General features: G+C 48.4%; 1 protein-coding gene across 4 annotated transcripts in view; it reads right to left on the minus strand.

The window, feature by feature from the left end:
- The window catches only part of LOC142576299 (uncharacterized), a 119,354-nt gene extending 102,856 nt beyond the window's left edge, over nt 1-16,498 (minus strand). For 2 of the 4 annotated variants that reach the window (XR_012826824.1, XM_075686359.1), the window contains exons 1-2: nt 16,146-16,498; nt 14,900-15,034 (exon numbers count right to left, since the gene is read on the minus strand). The gene's annotated coding sequence lies outside the window, so the exon portion shown is untranslated. The remainder of the gene's footprint in view (nt 1-14,899; nt 15,035-16,145) is intronic. The other 2 variants (XM_075686356.1, XM_075686358.1) reach the window with 2 other exon arrangements.
- Between the last annotated feature and the right edge of the window lie 58 nt (nt 16,499-16,556).

The following is a 16,556-nucleotide window of genomic DNA, read 5'->3' on the forward strand; positions in this document are numbered from 1 at the left end:
AGTGGTTCATGGCACTTCTCGCAAGTTGGCGGATTTTCGTTTTGGAGTAGAAAATTGTGTGTCAGGTGTGTATGCCCGATTCGGAGTCTACATAGGATCACCTCATAGAAGCGTTGCTGGTGACAGCACGACTTCCATTCTCTAAGCACGGGTTTTATTGTGTGTAACTTGTTATTTGTGCAAGAGTCCCATTCTAGTTGCCACTTTAATGTCAGGGCCTTTTGAATAGCTCGGATACTGTCTTTGTATGGAAGTGTTGTTTGCGTTATACCTTTGTGTGCTGCCATGAACGCGCATCTATCTGCAGCTTCATTCCCTGGTATCCCGACATGGCTTGGGACCCAGCAGAATCGTATGGTTCTTCCGTATTCGTTATAAGCCAACATGTTTAGGATGTCACCAAGTAGGGGTTCGGACGCGGAGTTAAGGTTTAGAGCTCTGAGTGCGCTTAACGAATCGGTATATATAATAGTATTCGTCTTCTTGTCACTGGTAATTTTTTTAACTGCCGTCCATATTGCGAAAACTTCGGCAGTAAACACTGAAGAAAAACTATTTATCCGAATGCTATTTTGCCAATTTTTCGTAATTATTCCGACACCTACGTATTCTTGTGTTTTGGAGCCGTCGGTGTAAAATTCCGTGTAATGTTTATATTTTTCTTGTATAGCTCGAAACTCTTGTATTATGTGTTCTTGTGGAATGTCTTTCTTCTTTAGATGTGTTAGTGTCCAGTCACATAGCTGTGAAAAGTTGTACCATGGTGGCAATCTTGGTGGCCTTTCCGCAACCTGCAGGGCCTCGTGAGGAACATCATAAGCCTGACAGTATTCTTCGTATCGTAAGATTAGTGGCCGAATCATGTTCGGTTTGCTTGTGTAGTGTATCCTTGATATGCACTGTGTAACGATGTTGTAACATATATGTTGTGGTGATGATCGAACTCGTAGTACATAGGAAAGTGTAAGCAGTGCTCTGCGTTGCTGTAAGGACGGCTCATTGCAGTCAACATATAAACTTTGGACAGGCGATGTTCTATAGGCACCGCTTGCCAGTCGTAGGCCGAGATTATGAACTGGATCGAGTCGCTTGATGTATGACTGCCTAGCTGCACCATAAACTACACTACCGTAGTCGAGGATGCTACGTACGAGGGACCGGTATATACGTAGTAGACAAGTTCGGTCAGATCCCCAGTGCTTGTGTGATAGCACCTTGAGGATATTTAATGCTTTATTTGCTTTACTTTTAGTTGTGTTAATGTGGGCCAGGAAGTTCAGCTTTGTGTCAAACGTTACGCCTAGAAATTTATAGTGTTCTTTGACCGGCAAGGTTGTACCATGCAATGTGAGAACTGGGTTCAAGTGTAATCCTCGTTTCTGGGAGAAGAGAACTGTAACAGTTTTGTCTGTTGAAAAACGGAATCCATTTTTGTCAGCCCATTGTGTAAGGTTATTTATGGTTATTTGTAGTTGTCTTTCGCAAGTGGATAGATTTGAGGCGCGGCAAGCAACTTGCAGATCGTCGACATATATGGAGTGCATAACAGAGGATGGTATGATCTTATTAACAGAGTTCATTTTGATTATGAAGAGTGTCGTGCTCAGAATACAACCCTGTGGAACCCCATTTTCCTGTGTAAATGTGCGTGAAAGTGTTGTGCCGAGACGCACCTGAAATGTTCTATTTGCCATAAAATCAGATAGACAGTTTAGCATTTTGCCACGGACTCCCAAGCCAGCCAGGTCTCTTAAAATTCCATACCTCCACGTGGTATCATATGCTTTCTCTAGATCGAAAAATACTGTGAGACAGTGTTGTTTGTGTAGAAACGCTTTACGTATTTCATGTTCTAGTCGTACGAGGTGGTCAGTTGTCGAGCAGCCCTTTTTGTATCCGCACTGGTGCGCGTCTATTAAGTTCCTTGATTCAAGGATGAATGTGAGCCTTATGTTGATGATACTTTCGTAGGATTTGGCTAGGCAGCTTGTTAAGGCAATGGGCCTGTAGCTACTTGGGGACGTTGCGGGTTTACCTGATTTCAAAAAAGGCACTATTACTGCATTTTTCCAGTCTGTAGGCATTACTCCAGATTCCCAGATCTTGTTGAAAAATTTAAGAAGTGTTTCTGCTGATGCTTGAGATAGGTGTGCCAACATTGTGTAGTGGACACGGTCAAGACCTGTTGCTGTTTTTTTGCCGGCCGAGAGAACCCTGTTCAGTTCTTGCATTGTGAGGACGTTATTATAAGGTTCCTTTGAAGCCCCAGTGGTGGGCAGTCCCTGTTTCTCCGCCGATTCTTTATATTTTAAGAATGAATTTGAATAGTGTGCTGAGCTGGAAATGTTGTAAAAGTGTTCACCTAATAAGTTGGCCTGGTCCTGCAGTGTTGTTTGTGTGCCTGGACATGTAAGTAGTGGTATAGTGTATGATGAGTACTCTCCTCTAAATTTTCTCACCTGGTCCCACATTCGTTTTGATGTGACGGTACTATTGATTGAACTTATGTATTTTCGCCATGATAATTTCTCCGCATTTCTTCGAATAAAACGTGCTTTCGCTTTGGCCTGTTTGAAATATAAAAGGTTGCTATAAGTGGGGTACCTACGTAGGATTCCCCAGGCCTTATTTTGCTTCTTTCTGGCTTCGGTACACTCGTTAGTCCAACCAGGGAGTTAGCCTTTTGTGTACAATACCGGATGACTGCGGTATTGCTTTTTCTGCTGCAGAGATTATGACCTGAGTGATTTTTTTGTTAAGTTCGTCAATGTTTTGTTCTTCTGAAAAGACAACTTCCAGTTTCGCGTTTTCCATAAAAAGCGGCCAGTCAGCAAGCTGCAATTTCCACTGGCGTGGCCTAGTGACTAAGGTTGGAGGTGATGATAAATATTTGATGATTGCGGGCAAGTGGTCACTGCCATAAGACTTGTCGAGGGTTTCCCATTTAAGATCATTAAGAAGAGATGGTGAGCAAGAAGCTAAATCTATACAACTAAAAGTGCGGGAAGTCGGTGAAAAGTATGTCGGTGCACCTGAATTTAGAAGGCAGGTATCATTTGACAGAATAAAACCTTCAACCATTTGCCCTCTTTGGTCAGTTTTGATACTGCCCCAAAGAGTACCGTGAGCATTAAAATCCCCCACTAAAACAAATGGCTCCGGTAATTGACCTGTTATATTTTCTAAGTCTTTAGTGGTAAAATGGGTGTGGGGTGGGATATACAGCGAGCAAATGGTGATGGTTTTGTGAGTTATAATAGTGACAGCAACGGCTTCTATGTGACTGGTAATGGGAACTTCTCTAGCTGCAATACCGCCCTGCACAACAATGGCTACTCCACCCGAAAGCCGGTTCATCTGAGTACGGTCGTGCCGTACAACAGTGAAACCTTTTAAGATATGTTTGTGTTTTTCGCCTAGGTTTGTTTCCTGTAAGCATAAGGCCACAGGAGAGAAGTTAAATAACAGGTCTTTAATGTCACCTAAGTTATGTAAAAGACCTCTACAGTTCCAGTGAATAATAAAAGCCATTGTGGAATTGAAGGGTAAAAAATGGCGTTAACAGTTCAACAGGAGATAGGAGAGATGTTAGGTGACGTAGGTCTCAAGAAGTGTGATACAAAGGAGCGATAACCTTCAGGTTATCGCCTTCTTATTTTGCGTGGTTATTGGGATCTTGTCCCTCTTACCGCGCTCAAGAGAGCGCTTGTCCTTCGGTGTCAATGACACCGGTGTTCTTGTGTCGATCTCCATCGCTCTTTCTGAAGCGCTGGAAGACCGAGAGTTGGGCGCCGAGACACGTGCCTCGGGCCTTGGGGTTCGCTTTATCTTAGGGCCTTGCGGGACTGGTGTTTGCAGGGCCTTGGAAGAGGATGGAGCAGCGTCGGCTGCTTCCATCACGGGGGCGGGAGGAGTCACTGCAGCACCACTGCGCGTGGGCTCGGAGGACTCCGGAGGCCTCTGTGACGCTGCCCCCGACTGCGTCACATCGGCGTAACTTCTTCGTGGAAGGTATGATAGCCGCTTTCTGGCTTCAAAGAACGAAATTTTTTCTTTTACAGTTAGAGCAATGACTTCTTTTTCTTTTTTCCAGCAAGGGCAGGAGCGTGAATAAGCTGGGTGATCTCCCTTGCAGTTAACACAATGTGGGGAAGAGGTGCAATTCTCAGATTGGTGTTCGTTGGAGCTGCATTTAGCACAAGTTGTTTGTCCTCGGCATGCATGTGAAGCATGTCCGAACCTTTGGCACTTAAAACATCGTCTAGGGTTCGGGATATATGCTCTGACATTGACTTTAACATAACCTGCATCGAGTGAAGTAGGCATTTCGCTTGTTCCAAAGGTGAGTATAACATGTTTGGTGGGGATTTCTTGGTTGTTTCTGCGGATTACGATTCTTTGTACTTTTGTCACATTTTGTTCTTGGAAACCTTCAAGGAGTTCCTCATCGCTCAATCCAATAAAGTCTTCTTCAGAAATCACTCCCCGGCTTGTGTTCAGTGTTCTATGTGGTGAGATCGTAACTGTGGCGTCGCCAATACTGGTAAGGTCAGTGAGCTTCTCTGCTTGGTCTTTATCATTCAGTTCTAGGAGGAGGTCCCCGCTAGACATTTTGGAGGCTTTGTATGTCGGTCCGATTTTTTCTTTCAGGCATTTGGCTACAAGGAATGGTGAGAGTTTTCTTACCGGCATGTTGCTTTCGCTGTGTACTACATAGAACTTGGGGAAGGATGGAGCGTTGCTCCGAAAGGAGAAATGGAATGGTACTTCGGTGCGGCATCTTTTCAGATGCCGATCATAGACAACAGAGGTTTGTGCTGCCATAGAAAATGAGTATGTTCGGCAACAGCGCCGACCGCCCACCACGGAGCCCAACGAGGGGACGCGGCACAGCTTGTGTACAAGCCTGCACGACGCCAGCCGTACGCCATCACTATAACCCAATATGGTGTACCCAAGGCAGGATATCCACACAAGGTTAACCCTTGCCGCCGTGGAGAAAGGAAGTAAATGGAAGAGAGAAGAAGACAGGAAAGATATAAAGTGAGAGATAAAGACGAAGGTTTGAGAAGAGGGAGACAGGAAAAGGCGACTACCGATTTCCCCCGGGTGGGTCAGTCCGGGGGTGCCGTCTACGTGAAGCAGAGGCCAAAGAGGTGTGTTGCCTCCGCCGGGGGGCCTTAAAGGTCCGAACACCCGGCATCAGCTCAACCCCCAGGATCCCCCTTTCCCCTGACACGGCTGAGCCGCGCACGGCTACACGCGGGAGGGTCCAACCCTCGTGTGCTCGGGTACGTGGTGTCGCAACACACCAAACGCCTGCTTACGCAGACGCCCCTGCGGGGCCATGTGACTAAGTGATGACATCACATTCACAGCGCTGGACCTGCTACGGCTCACACTATGAACTGCTGAATATGACGTTTTAGAATGTCAAGCACAATTTAGAATTTGAATGAAGTAACATTATTGGAGCAGTAGTTATTAGGACTGGTTAATTTATTTATTCTAGCTGGTTAATTAAAGGAGTACTGACGGAATATTGCCTTTTTTTTTTCCACGGCCACTGACACAGTAAATATTGACACATGTACTTATATTTATCGGGCAACCACGTTTCGCCGCCTAACAAATGTTACTGCACAGCGCGGGACGCGCCTGCATGTATCCGAAGTTTCTGGAAAGTTATCGATGCTTCTATACGCTGTCTGTTGTCGCCGAAGCTTGTGTTATCTGATTTCATCGCGTGACGCGAATGGTGTAGAACTTTGTGGAAGGCACGCGGGTCCCAACGACTAGTCTGGAACATTCGATGACTGCTGTATAAAAGCCGACGCGCTGGACCCGCTGATCAGATTTTCGACGATCGCCGACTGTGTTCGCCGCTCTCGTTCAGCTTTAAGTGTAGCCTGTTTTGTGGGCACAGGTTCGCCCAATAAAAGCTAGTTTTGCCTTTCACAGTATTGCTACTGTGTTCTTTGACGTCACGACCACGTGACATTATGGTGGAGGTGCTTTTCGTCCATGTACCGGACACCCCGACAAGCCGTGATCCAAGCCCGGACCGTAAAGAGAGCACCAACGTAGTCACGGACCATCGAGCAAGCCTCGTCTACAACACCTGCCCCCGGAGCACGGACTTCTACCTGAGAAGACCAAGAGGATTACGGCCAAGACAACCACAATGGCGGCCCCAGTCTCACCCATCGTACTTCAACAACCCAGAGAGCCCCCTACCTTCCGTGGAGCTACGTCGGAGGATCCTGAAACCTGGCTCGAAACCTTCGAAAGGATCTCGACCTTCAATAACTGGACCTCTGAGGATAAGCTACGACACGTGTACTTCTCCTTGGAAGATGCCACGAGGACTTGGTTATAGAACCGGGAGTCCACCCTAGCAACATGGGACCTGTTCCACAGTAACTTCCTGAGGACGTTCACGAGCGTTGTCCGAAAAGAAAGGGCCGAAGTTCTGCTGGAAACACGAGGCCAACTACCCAATGAGACCATCGCCATCTTCACAGAAGAGATGACCCATCTTTTCCGGCACGCCGACCCGGTAATGTCTGAAGAGAAAAAAGTGCGTTTCTTGATGCGAGGCGTCAAGCAAGAACTTTTCGCCGGACTAATCCGAAACCCACCGAAGACCGTAGCTGAGTTCCTGACAGAGGCTACGACGATTAAGAAAACGTTAGAAATGCGCACTAGACAATATAACCGCCAAGTGCTCACTCCTCAGTGCGCCATCCAAGCGCTGGGCTCCGTTGATCTCCAAGAGACCATAAGGGTCATTGTGCGCGAAGAATTCCGCAAGGTCTTGCCTTCGTCGCAACCTGAAGTAGCCTCGATCGCTGACATCGTGAAAGATGAGGTTCAGCGATCGCTGTGAGCTCCTGAGGTGCAACCTCAATTACCGCAGCCCCAGCCAGAAGCGATGACCTACGCCGCCGTCGCACGCCGTCAAGGTCCCCCTCCGCGACCGCGCCAGGGCCCTGTCACGCCGCAGTTTCATCGTCCGCAGCTACCAGCACGACCACCCGTCGCCCAGCGCACCTACGTGAGGAAGACGGACATTTGGCGCGCCCCCGACCACAGCCCGCTCTGCTACCACTGAGGCGAAGCCGGCCACGTCTACCGACGATGCCCATACCGGGAGATGGGACTGCGAGGTTTCGCCATCAACGCTCCGCGCCCGCAGCAGATGGGACTGCGAGGTTTCGCCGTCAACGCTCCGCGCCCGCAGCAAGGTGAACGCCCTCGCGATATCGCCGACTACCTCGCCACTACTCAGTGGAGCCCTCGACGGCCGTCCCGTTCGCCGTCACCAGGCCGCTACCTGTCGCCGCAGCGCCGACCATACACCGGCCCAGCCCGGGGCCGCTCTGCGAGCCCATACCCGGAAAACTAAAAGCAGCAACCGATGGAGGTGCGGTTGCTGTTCGTAGAACTGACGAAGATCCTCCGCCGCCGCCGAAGTCAGGAAGCCAAGACTGCACCGACGAAAGACGACTTCACCACTCGACGTTCCAGCTTCAGTTCAGCACGACGCAGCCGTGATCCGACGCCAAGACCTAACTGCAACGCCAGACAAAGAACCACCGACCTCGACGTGCTTCTCGACGGCCACGCAGTTACCGCCTTAGTGGACACAGGGGCTGATTACTCCGTCATGAGTGGACACATCGCCGCCCAGTTGAAGAAAGTTAAGACCGCATGGGAAGGCCCTCAAATTCAGACCGCTGGAGGACACCTCATAATGCCGACTGGAATCTGCACGGCAAGAATTACCATTCATGACCGGACTTACCCTGCCACCTTCGTTATCCTACAACAGTGTTCACGAGACGTCATTCTCGGCATGGACTTCCTGTACCAACACGGCGCAATCATCAACCTGAAGTCGAAGTCAATAACGCTGTCGGAAGATCAAGCGATACCGCCGGAGAGCCCTCGTAGTCACCACGCCTTGAGTGTGCTCGAAGATCAAGTGAGCATCCCGCCTCGCTCCAGCACTGTTATCTCGGTTGGCACCGAAATGCCTGCTGACGTAGAAGGTGTCATCGAAGGCGACCAACATCTAGTGCTCGACCGTGAAATATGCGTCGCAAGAGGGTTCGCTCGACTGCACGGAGGAAACATGAAAGTGTTACTGACAAACTTCAGCCAGGAGTTCAAGCACATCAACAAGGGCACGACGATCGCATACATCGAGGAAATTCTGGAAACGAGCAATGCGTTTGTCCTCATGGATTCTGTCGCGTCTACCCCGACCACCGTAGTTCCCGAGCCAGACTTCGACATAAATCCAAGTCTCCCCATGATTAAGCGGCAGCAGCTCAGAAGTCTGCTTCGACGATACAAAGACTGCTTTTCGACGTCATCGAAGATTCGACAAACACCAGTCGCAAAGCATCGCATAATAATCGAAGAGTGCGCTCGACCACTCTGCCAGAGCCCTTACAGAGTTTCGACGCGAGAACGCGAAGCTATAAGACAACAAGTCGACGAAATGCTGCGCAACGACATCATCCAGCCATCGAAAAGCCCGTCAGCATCTCCAGTTGTTTTAGTGAAGAAAAAGGACGGAAACCTACGTTTTTGCATCGATTATCGTTGACTGAACAAAATCACGAAGAAAGACGTATACCCCCTCCCATGGATAGACGACACATTGGATCGGCTCTGCAATGCTAAATACTTCTCATCGATGGACCTCAAATCTGGCTACTGGCAAATAGAAGTCGACGAAAGGGATCGCGAAAAGACCGCCTTCATCACGCCAGACGGCCTCTATGAGTTCAAGGTTATGCCATTTGGACTGTGCTCGGCGCCTGCAACGTTCCAGCGCGTGATGGACACGGTTTAAGCAGGATTGAAGTGGCAGACCTGTCTTGTTTACTTGGATGACGTCGTCGTCTTCGCCGGAAATTTCGACGATCACCTTAAGCGGCTTGCGACAGTATTAGAGGCCATCAAGTCATCTGGGCTCACTCTGAAGCCGGAAAAGTGTCGCTTCGCTTACGATTAGCTTCTATTCCTAGGCCACGTCATCAGAAAATCTGGAGTATGCCCAGACCCGCAGAAGACAGCTGCCATCGCAAAGTTCCCGCAGCCAATCGACAAGAAGGCAGTGCACAGGTTCCTTGGCATGTGTGCCTACTATAGGCGCTTTGTCAAGGACTTTTCACGCATCGCGGAGCCGCTAACACATCTAACGAAATGTGATGTCGAGTTCAAGTGGGAAACGCCACAGGCCGACGCATTTCGAGAACTCAAACGACGCATGCAGTCACCGCCGGTACTTGCACACTTCGACGAGGACGCCGATACTGAAATCCACACTGACGCCAGTAGCCTAGGCCTCGGTGCCGTCCTAGTCCATAGAAAGACGGACTTGAACGGGTTATATCTTATGCTAGCCGGTCGCTGTCAAAAGCGGAAGGCAATTACTCTACGACTGAAAAGGAATGCCTCGCCATCATTTGGGCTACAGCAAAATTCCGCCCTTACCTCTATGGCAGGCCATTCAAGGTCGTCAGCGACCATCACGCGTTGTGTTGGCTAGCTAACTTAAAGGACCCTTCAGGACGGCTGGCGCGGTGGAGCCTCAAACTGCAAGAATATGACGTCACCGTAATATACAAGTCCGGAAGAAAACACTCGGACGCCGACTGCTTATCACGCGCCCCCATCGATACCCTGCCGCAAGACGACGAGGACGACGATTCCTTCCTTGGAATAATAAGCGCGGAAGACTTCACTAAACAGCAGCGAGCAGACCCGGAGCTAAAAGGCCTCGTCGAGTATTTGGAAGGGAACACCGACATTGTCCCTAGGGCATTTAAGTGCGGGTTGTCTTCGTTCACGCTACAAAACAACCTGCTTGTGAAGAACATCTCACCAGTCCGCGCCAGCTACCTTCTTGTTGTACCGTCAGCGCTGCGTCCAGAAGTACTGCACGCCTTACACGACGATCCCACCGCTTGGCACCTCAGATTCTCCCGGACGCTGTCGAGGATACAGGAAAGGTATTACTGGCCGCGTCTGACCACCGACGTCGCCCGTTACGTCAAGACATGCCGAAACTGTCAACGACGTAAGACACCACCGACAAGGCCAGCAGGATTACTACAGCCCATCGAACCTCCTCGTCGACCATTCCAGCAGATTGGGATGGATTTGTTGGGGCCGTTTCCGACGTCAACATCCGGGAATAAGTGGATCGTCGTGGCGACGGACTATCTCACCCGCTTCGCTGAAACTAAGGCTCTACCGAAAGGCAGCGCAGCCGAAGTGGCGAAATTTTTCGACGAGAACATCCTGCTGCGACATGGTGCCCCACAAGTCCTCATCACCGACAGAGGAACGGCTTTTACAGCAGAGCTCACCCAAGCCATTCTGCAATATAGCCAGACAAGCCACAGGAGGACAACTGCCTACCATCCGCAAACGAATGGTCTCACGGAGCGCCTGAACAAGACCCTCGCCGACATGCTAGCGATGTACGTCGACGTTGAACACAAGACGTGGTACGCGGTCCTGCCGTATGCAACATTCGCCTACAACACGGCGGTGCAAGAGACAACACAGATCACGCCGTTCAAGTTGATTTACGACAGGAACCCGACGACGACGCTCGAGGCCACGCTGCCGCACGTCACTGACGAGGAGAATCTTGACGTCGCTACCTATCTCCAGCGTGCCGAAGAAGCCCGACAGCTCGCCCGCCTACGTATCAAGAACCAGCAGCGTACCGACAGCCGACACTACAACCTCCAACGACGCTTCGTCGAGTATCAGCCCGGCGACCGTGCTTGGGTATGGACCCCGATACGCCGACGAGGACTGAGTGAGAAACTATTGCGACGCTATTTCGGACCTTACAAAGTCATTCGACGTATTGGCGAACTGGACTACGAGGTCGTGCCAGACGGCATTTCGCATTCACAGCGGCGCCGCGCACGATCTGAAGTGGTCCACGTGGGTCGTCTAAAATTCTTTTATGGACGCTGACGAACTTTCCTTATTTTGTTGTTTTCTTTGCTACGAGTGCTTCTTTATTTCTTTCGTTTGTTTGCAGCATCGGGTCGATGCTTCTTAAGAGCGGGGTATTGACACGTGTACTTATATTTATCAGGCGACCACGTTTCGCCGCCTAACAAATGTTATCGCACAGCGCGGGACGCGCCTGCATGTCTCCGAAGTATCTGGAAAGTTATTGATGCTTCTATACGCTGTCTGTTGTCGCCGAAGCTTGTTTTATCTGATTTCATCGCATGACGCGAATGGTGTAGAACTTTGTGGAAGGCACGCGGGTCGCAACGATTAGTCTGGAACATTCGATGACTGCTATATAAAAGCCGACGCGCTGGACCCGCTGATCAGATTTTCGACGATCGCCGACTGTGTTCGCCGCTCTCGTTCAGTTTTAAGTGTAGCCTGTTTTGTGGGCACAGGTTCACCCAATAAAAGCTAGTTTTGCCTTTCACAGTATTGCTACTGTGTTCTTTGACGTCACGACCACGGGACAATATGCTATGGAGCCTCAATTTTCATAAAGTGCAACAGATTCAACCAGTTCAATATTCCTGTCAAGTGCAGAGTGGCTGCGGATGTGAAAAAGGAGACTGAAAACATTACCAAAACCTGCAGTGTGTTGTGGTACTAGATTCAACTCACATGTACACACATGGCCATTAGAGTTTAGAGTTTGTTGAGTGCTCGATAGGACAAGAGGGGAAAGCATTTCCCCGAAAAACAAGCAACTAGAAGGGCCAATATAGCAGCTTTTGGCAACAGTCTTCGTATAACCTTTAATGACTGCACCGGGTTGACTCCTGCGCTTTTAAAGGCCACCTGCAACAAAATACTGGAACACATAAGAAGCCCAGTTTAAGCTGTGCAGATATAGAGGAATTGCTGTGCAAAACTTGATGTTTGCAGAACGACTGGAAGTGTTATGAAAAGCGATAATTTCCATTTTTGAAATTGAAACTGAAAAGAAAAAAAAATGCCACCATTTCAGCTCACACGAAGTGACACACAACCAAGATTGCACGGCTCCTCAGCATGACCTCTGAGATTAGGCGATGTCCCCAGCTGCACGCAGAACACAGGAAAATCGTTGATGCAATGCACTGGGACTTCCGCCACAGCCACTAACTATTGGGTTCACGTGTTGTCTGTTTGGATGCCGTTTACAGGCTGATAATAAGGCAGCCCTGCGGCTTTGCCAAGATTGCTTCAGTCATACATGCCACTCAAACTATTGGGCCAAAGCGAAATTTCGTTGCAGTTTGCCTTTAAGTTGTTTGTGATATTACATGGCGTCCCCTCCGCCTCCAGTGACGTAAGGAGTCTTTCTCACGTTTGAAGCAGTGCTGTGCTTGATACACCTTAATAATGGGATGTACAAAGGTGCTGTAATTATTTCTTAGTGGCACCCTCACAGAATTGAAGCATCATACTGCAATAATCCAGTTGACGGCTACCTAGCCCAGCAAGTGCGATTAAAAATTTTCATGTCAGCAAAAATGCTTGTTTGTCGACAATGACATCCGATAAAAAAAAATTTAACATTTATTATCACAGCCGGTTTTTTAATAGCTTGGTCCATGTTATCCAGGACATATGGTTTAGACCCTTTTCATGGTGATCCTGTGGGCACACCATGTTTCATCATGTGGTGATGCGTCCATTGCTTGCCTCAGCTGCCTCCATAGCCTATGTGTTTACAATGGATGTGCATGATGCCTGTTCGGCTCAGTAAACCTCCGTTTCGACAGATATCGTAGATGGCGATGGGTGGATGTGTGAAGCTTTGACCACAGTTTCAGAGAACATGCGAACACTTTCAGTGCTCATTAGGCCTTGTTGAAACAGCACAAGTAGCGCAAGGGCTAGAAATGTATGCCAAGCTATCCAAGCATTCCACTCATGAATTAAATTAGGGTCAGTGCATTCTGATCTTTTCTGATTCGTTGAAACTTCCCCAGTGCTGTCATCAACTCATTATTTATTTTCTGCCTAATTACTCGAGGGTGCGCTTAGTTGCGATAGATTTGTTCTTCCTGCGCACAAGGCTTGGAACCTAGATGTTCTGCACTTTGTAATACCTTGTATCAAAGATGTATTATCACTAGCCCCGTACTTACTCTTTGGACTATCACAAAAAATTCAGCTTCTAACATTCATGCGTAGTCAGTGTAGTTGCCGTCCCCCATGCTTCGACATACTGGTCCAGGTCTGTGCCCATTCAGTTATTTTTGTATCATTGGTAATAAAGTGGGCATAAGTTAGCACATGAGTTGTGGTGGATGTGTGTAGATGAAGTGCGACAAACTATGCCAGGAAGCGATGCTACTCCCTTTGATACTGCCTGATGAATCGTACTCATTGTTTCCAATGTTCCAGGGTTGAAGTCCCTCCTTTGGAGGTTAGCGACACAACACTGGCGGAAGAGCGAATTTTTTTATCTTTGAGGAAAGCCATGCATCGTGAAGGGCCGGCAACACAAGCAGTCCTTATGTAGCAGCGGCCCGTGGACAAGGTCACAAAGATTCATTCCATTCCTTAATATGCCAGTCACCATTTCCACAGCCAACCACTCACGTGTCTTCCCTCTACTGTTCCACAGTTTGCAGCATGAATGAAGTGCAGTGCATTAGCGGACACCCAGTTTCATTTCTGACAGCTGATTGCACAGTAGCTGGGCAATCAGTGGTGATAGTTTCGTATTCATGGGCATTCACCACTGAATGCACCATCTTGTTCCTCTAGAGCGACCTGCTTTGCAAGAAGTATCTAATCTACTTAATTATGGCCAAAGTGAAATTCCAGCGCAGCTGGCCTGTACTTGTGAGGCCTACATCAATGTAAATATATCTCAACATAGACCTCATCGACTTTAAGATGCCAAAGGTAGGCATCTATCTGCCATTAATTGCAGCAGGCGCATGGCACTTTAGCAGCTGCCCCAAACTTCTCTGTAGAAAAATAGAAAGATGACGAAAAGGAGTTGCCTAATCAGAATATCATGGCTTCCAATTGAAGTTCTTTCATAGGAAAGGATGACTGCTTACTTTTTCTGCCCATTCATCTGTGCACTATAAATGTCACAGTGCTTTTGTTTACGAGTAGGAACAATGTCTTTAAAGTGGCTTTACCTAGCATCAGGAAAGCAATATTTCAGCAATACTCAGAACTTCTCCAGTGTTGCTCAGGTGTAGCTGAACAGATTAGGGAGCAGCCTTCCACACTGCTAGTTGTTCTGCAATTTACTAGCAGTGACAAAAGTGAATTGAAGTTTACTGATTCCCATGATAATACAGGAAAAGGAACCCCGGCACAAAAAGCCACAGAAGGTGGCTTGAAGGTGTTCCAAAGTAAGCTATTTTGTTTAGCCCCACTATGTATTGCCACATGACTCACACGCTCTAACAGGGCGAGACCATGGTTAACGTATCTGCCTTTCCTTCTTGTCTCTCTCTCTCTATTGTCACCGTTGCGGTAACATGATTGTTCATCACCTCTTCCAAGGCAGACAAGCTGCACATATAAGCTGAACTTATGTTTATCGGTGTATGACTTAGTGCAGCTTTCACACACTACACACACAAAACAATGAAACAGCAAAAATTTCGCATCAAATTTTATAAGAGCTGCTGTACCTGAAGAAGCTGTATGACAAGCTTGTACAAATTAATGTAAGAGCTTTGTTGAGTGACCTGATGAATACAAAAACCCACACACAAAGCACATCACTAATCCTTAAAAAACATTTTTCAAAGACCCTTTGTACACTGCAAAGTTCCAAAAATATACTGTATCCTAGTTTGCCATGGAATGGAAACAATGAGTCACACTAAGGCATTTGGTATAAGAAGACAATAAAGCTTACCTGAAAAGCATTATTGAGAGTGTGCGCCTGTATTAAGGCAAAAACCTTATGTGGCTCGTTGCAATGGTTTATACCCAAACAAAGTGGTGTCTAGTCCATGATGCAAAAACTATCATCGTCAGGAGTGGCTCATACCTGCGTAAGCAAGCAAAGAAGCAATAGCTGAATATGAAGAAACGGAAGAAGGAAAAAAAAAGAATGAATTAATGAACAATGAAAAAAATGGACAGTGAATGAAAGAGAGAAAGAAAGGAAGACAGAAAGAAAGAGAATAAAAGAAGGAAACCTTATTTGGTGCATTAGGTCCTCGCATGTGCGGTTGAGGAGGTCCACCTACAACCCCACACGTTTACTTCACACTGCAGCTCGTTATGTCTTGCAAAGAGTCTGACAACTACGATCGTATACAGCAATCTTTCGCCTTCAAGTGTTACAGGAGTGCAACATGTTGCCGAACTTTTTGTTTTATGTATGTGCACCACTCTTATGACGAGACAACTTGCAAAGCATTTTAAGCTGCGAGCAAGCTGCAACACACTTAGCATGCTGTGTGTTTTCGCAACTCCGAATGACACCACCTTTAGGCAGCGTCTATTTCTACCGGCTGCCGAGGGAATTTGTGAAACGAGTTTCTCCCGGCAATCACCTTCTATTAGCGCTCGGAAGTCACGTGACAAACTGCTGGAAAGAAACCGCCTGCAGGTGCGCTCGAGGGCCAGCAGGTATGCCTTAGCCTAACCAATGCCTCCTTTACTAGATGCCTGCCGCGTGAGCCGAGAAGCTGGTTCCTGCCCCTTTCCTCTTTACTCTTCCCCACCCGGGTTAACCCGGGTCGGCTGCGAGCGCTAGCTGCGGTGGCCGCTGCAAACCTAAATCACGTAGCCATGCCTCCGAGATTTTAGCGGCGTCTGATGCGATCCCGGAGGCACAGGACCCACAGTCTCTGGTCAAGCCATTGGTCGAGCGCGCGCCAGCCTAGTAATCGTCACTTCCTCCGCAACAGGAAGTGGGTCGGCTGCGAGCGCCGTCTCTCCGCGACTACCCTGAACTACGGGAACCTCCGCTCCAATAGGAAGACTAGCGACGCGGCAGGCATCTAGTAAAGGAGGCATTGGCCTAACCTAACCTTCCGAGAGCCAAAAGGAGGTGAGTGCAGGGAGAAATACGTTTCAGAAATTTCCCCGACAGCCGGGACAACAGACACAGCCCACCCTTTTTATATATCCGGATACATCTGAACTCCTACCTATAATAAGTGGTGCCCATGATTCTTTCGTGGACATCGTGTACTGCCCGCACCAGGGAAGAAAGACCAGCATGGAAAGAAAGGGTTTTCCTCTACGGCTGCCGGTATCATTCTTGAGAAGAGAGGCAACTGACACACGGCTTGAGGCAGAGTTCCTACTTCTTCCGCGTGCGACAGTGCACGGAGCCGCAGGTCGAAGAATCCGCATGGTTAAATCCGCGTCACTTGCACAAAAATATGTAACACGCGCGACAACACGCGCCACACACAGGATCAACGTTCACAGGCGTGCACATTAAAACTACCAAGCAAAGCGCCATTACCACAAGCAATGCAACAAGTTGCAGCATGGTTGCAGAGACCTCAAGAGGTATGAAGGTAGTCAACGTAGAGGTACGAAGAAAAATAAAC

Source organism: Dermacentor variabilis, chromosome 3 (assembly GCF_050947875.1).
Source record: "Dermacentor variabilis isolate Ectoservices chromosome 3, ASM5094787v1, whole genome shotgun sequence".
Classification (NCBI taxonomy): domain Eukaryota; kingdom Metazoa; phylum Arthropoda; class Arachnida; order Ixodida; family Ixodidae; genus Dermacentor; species Dermacentor variabilis.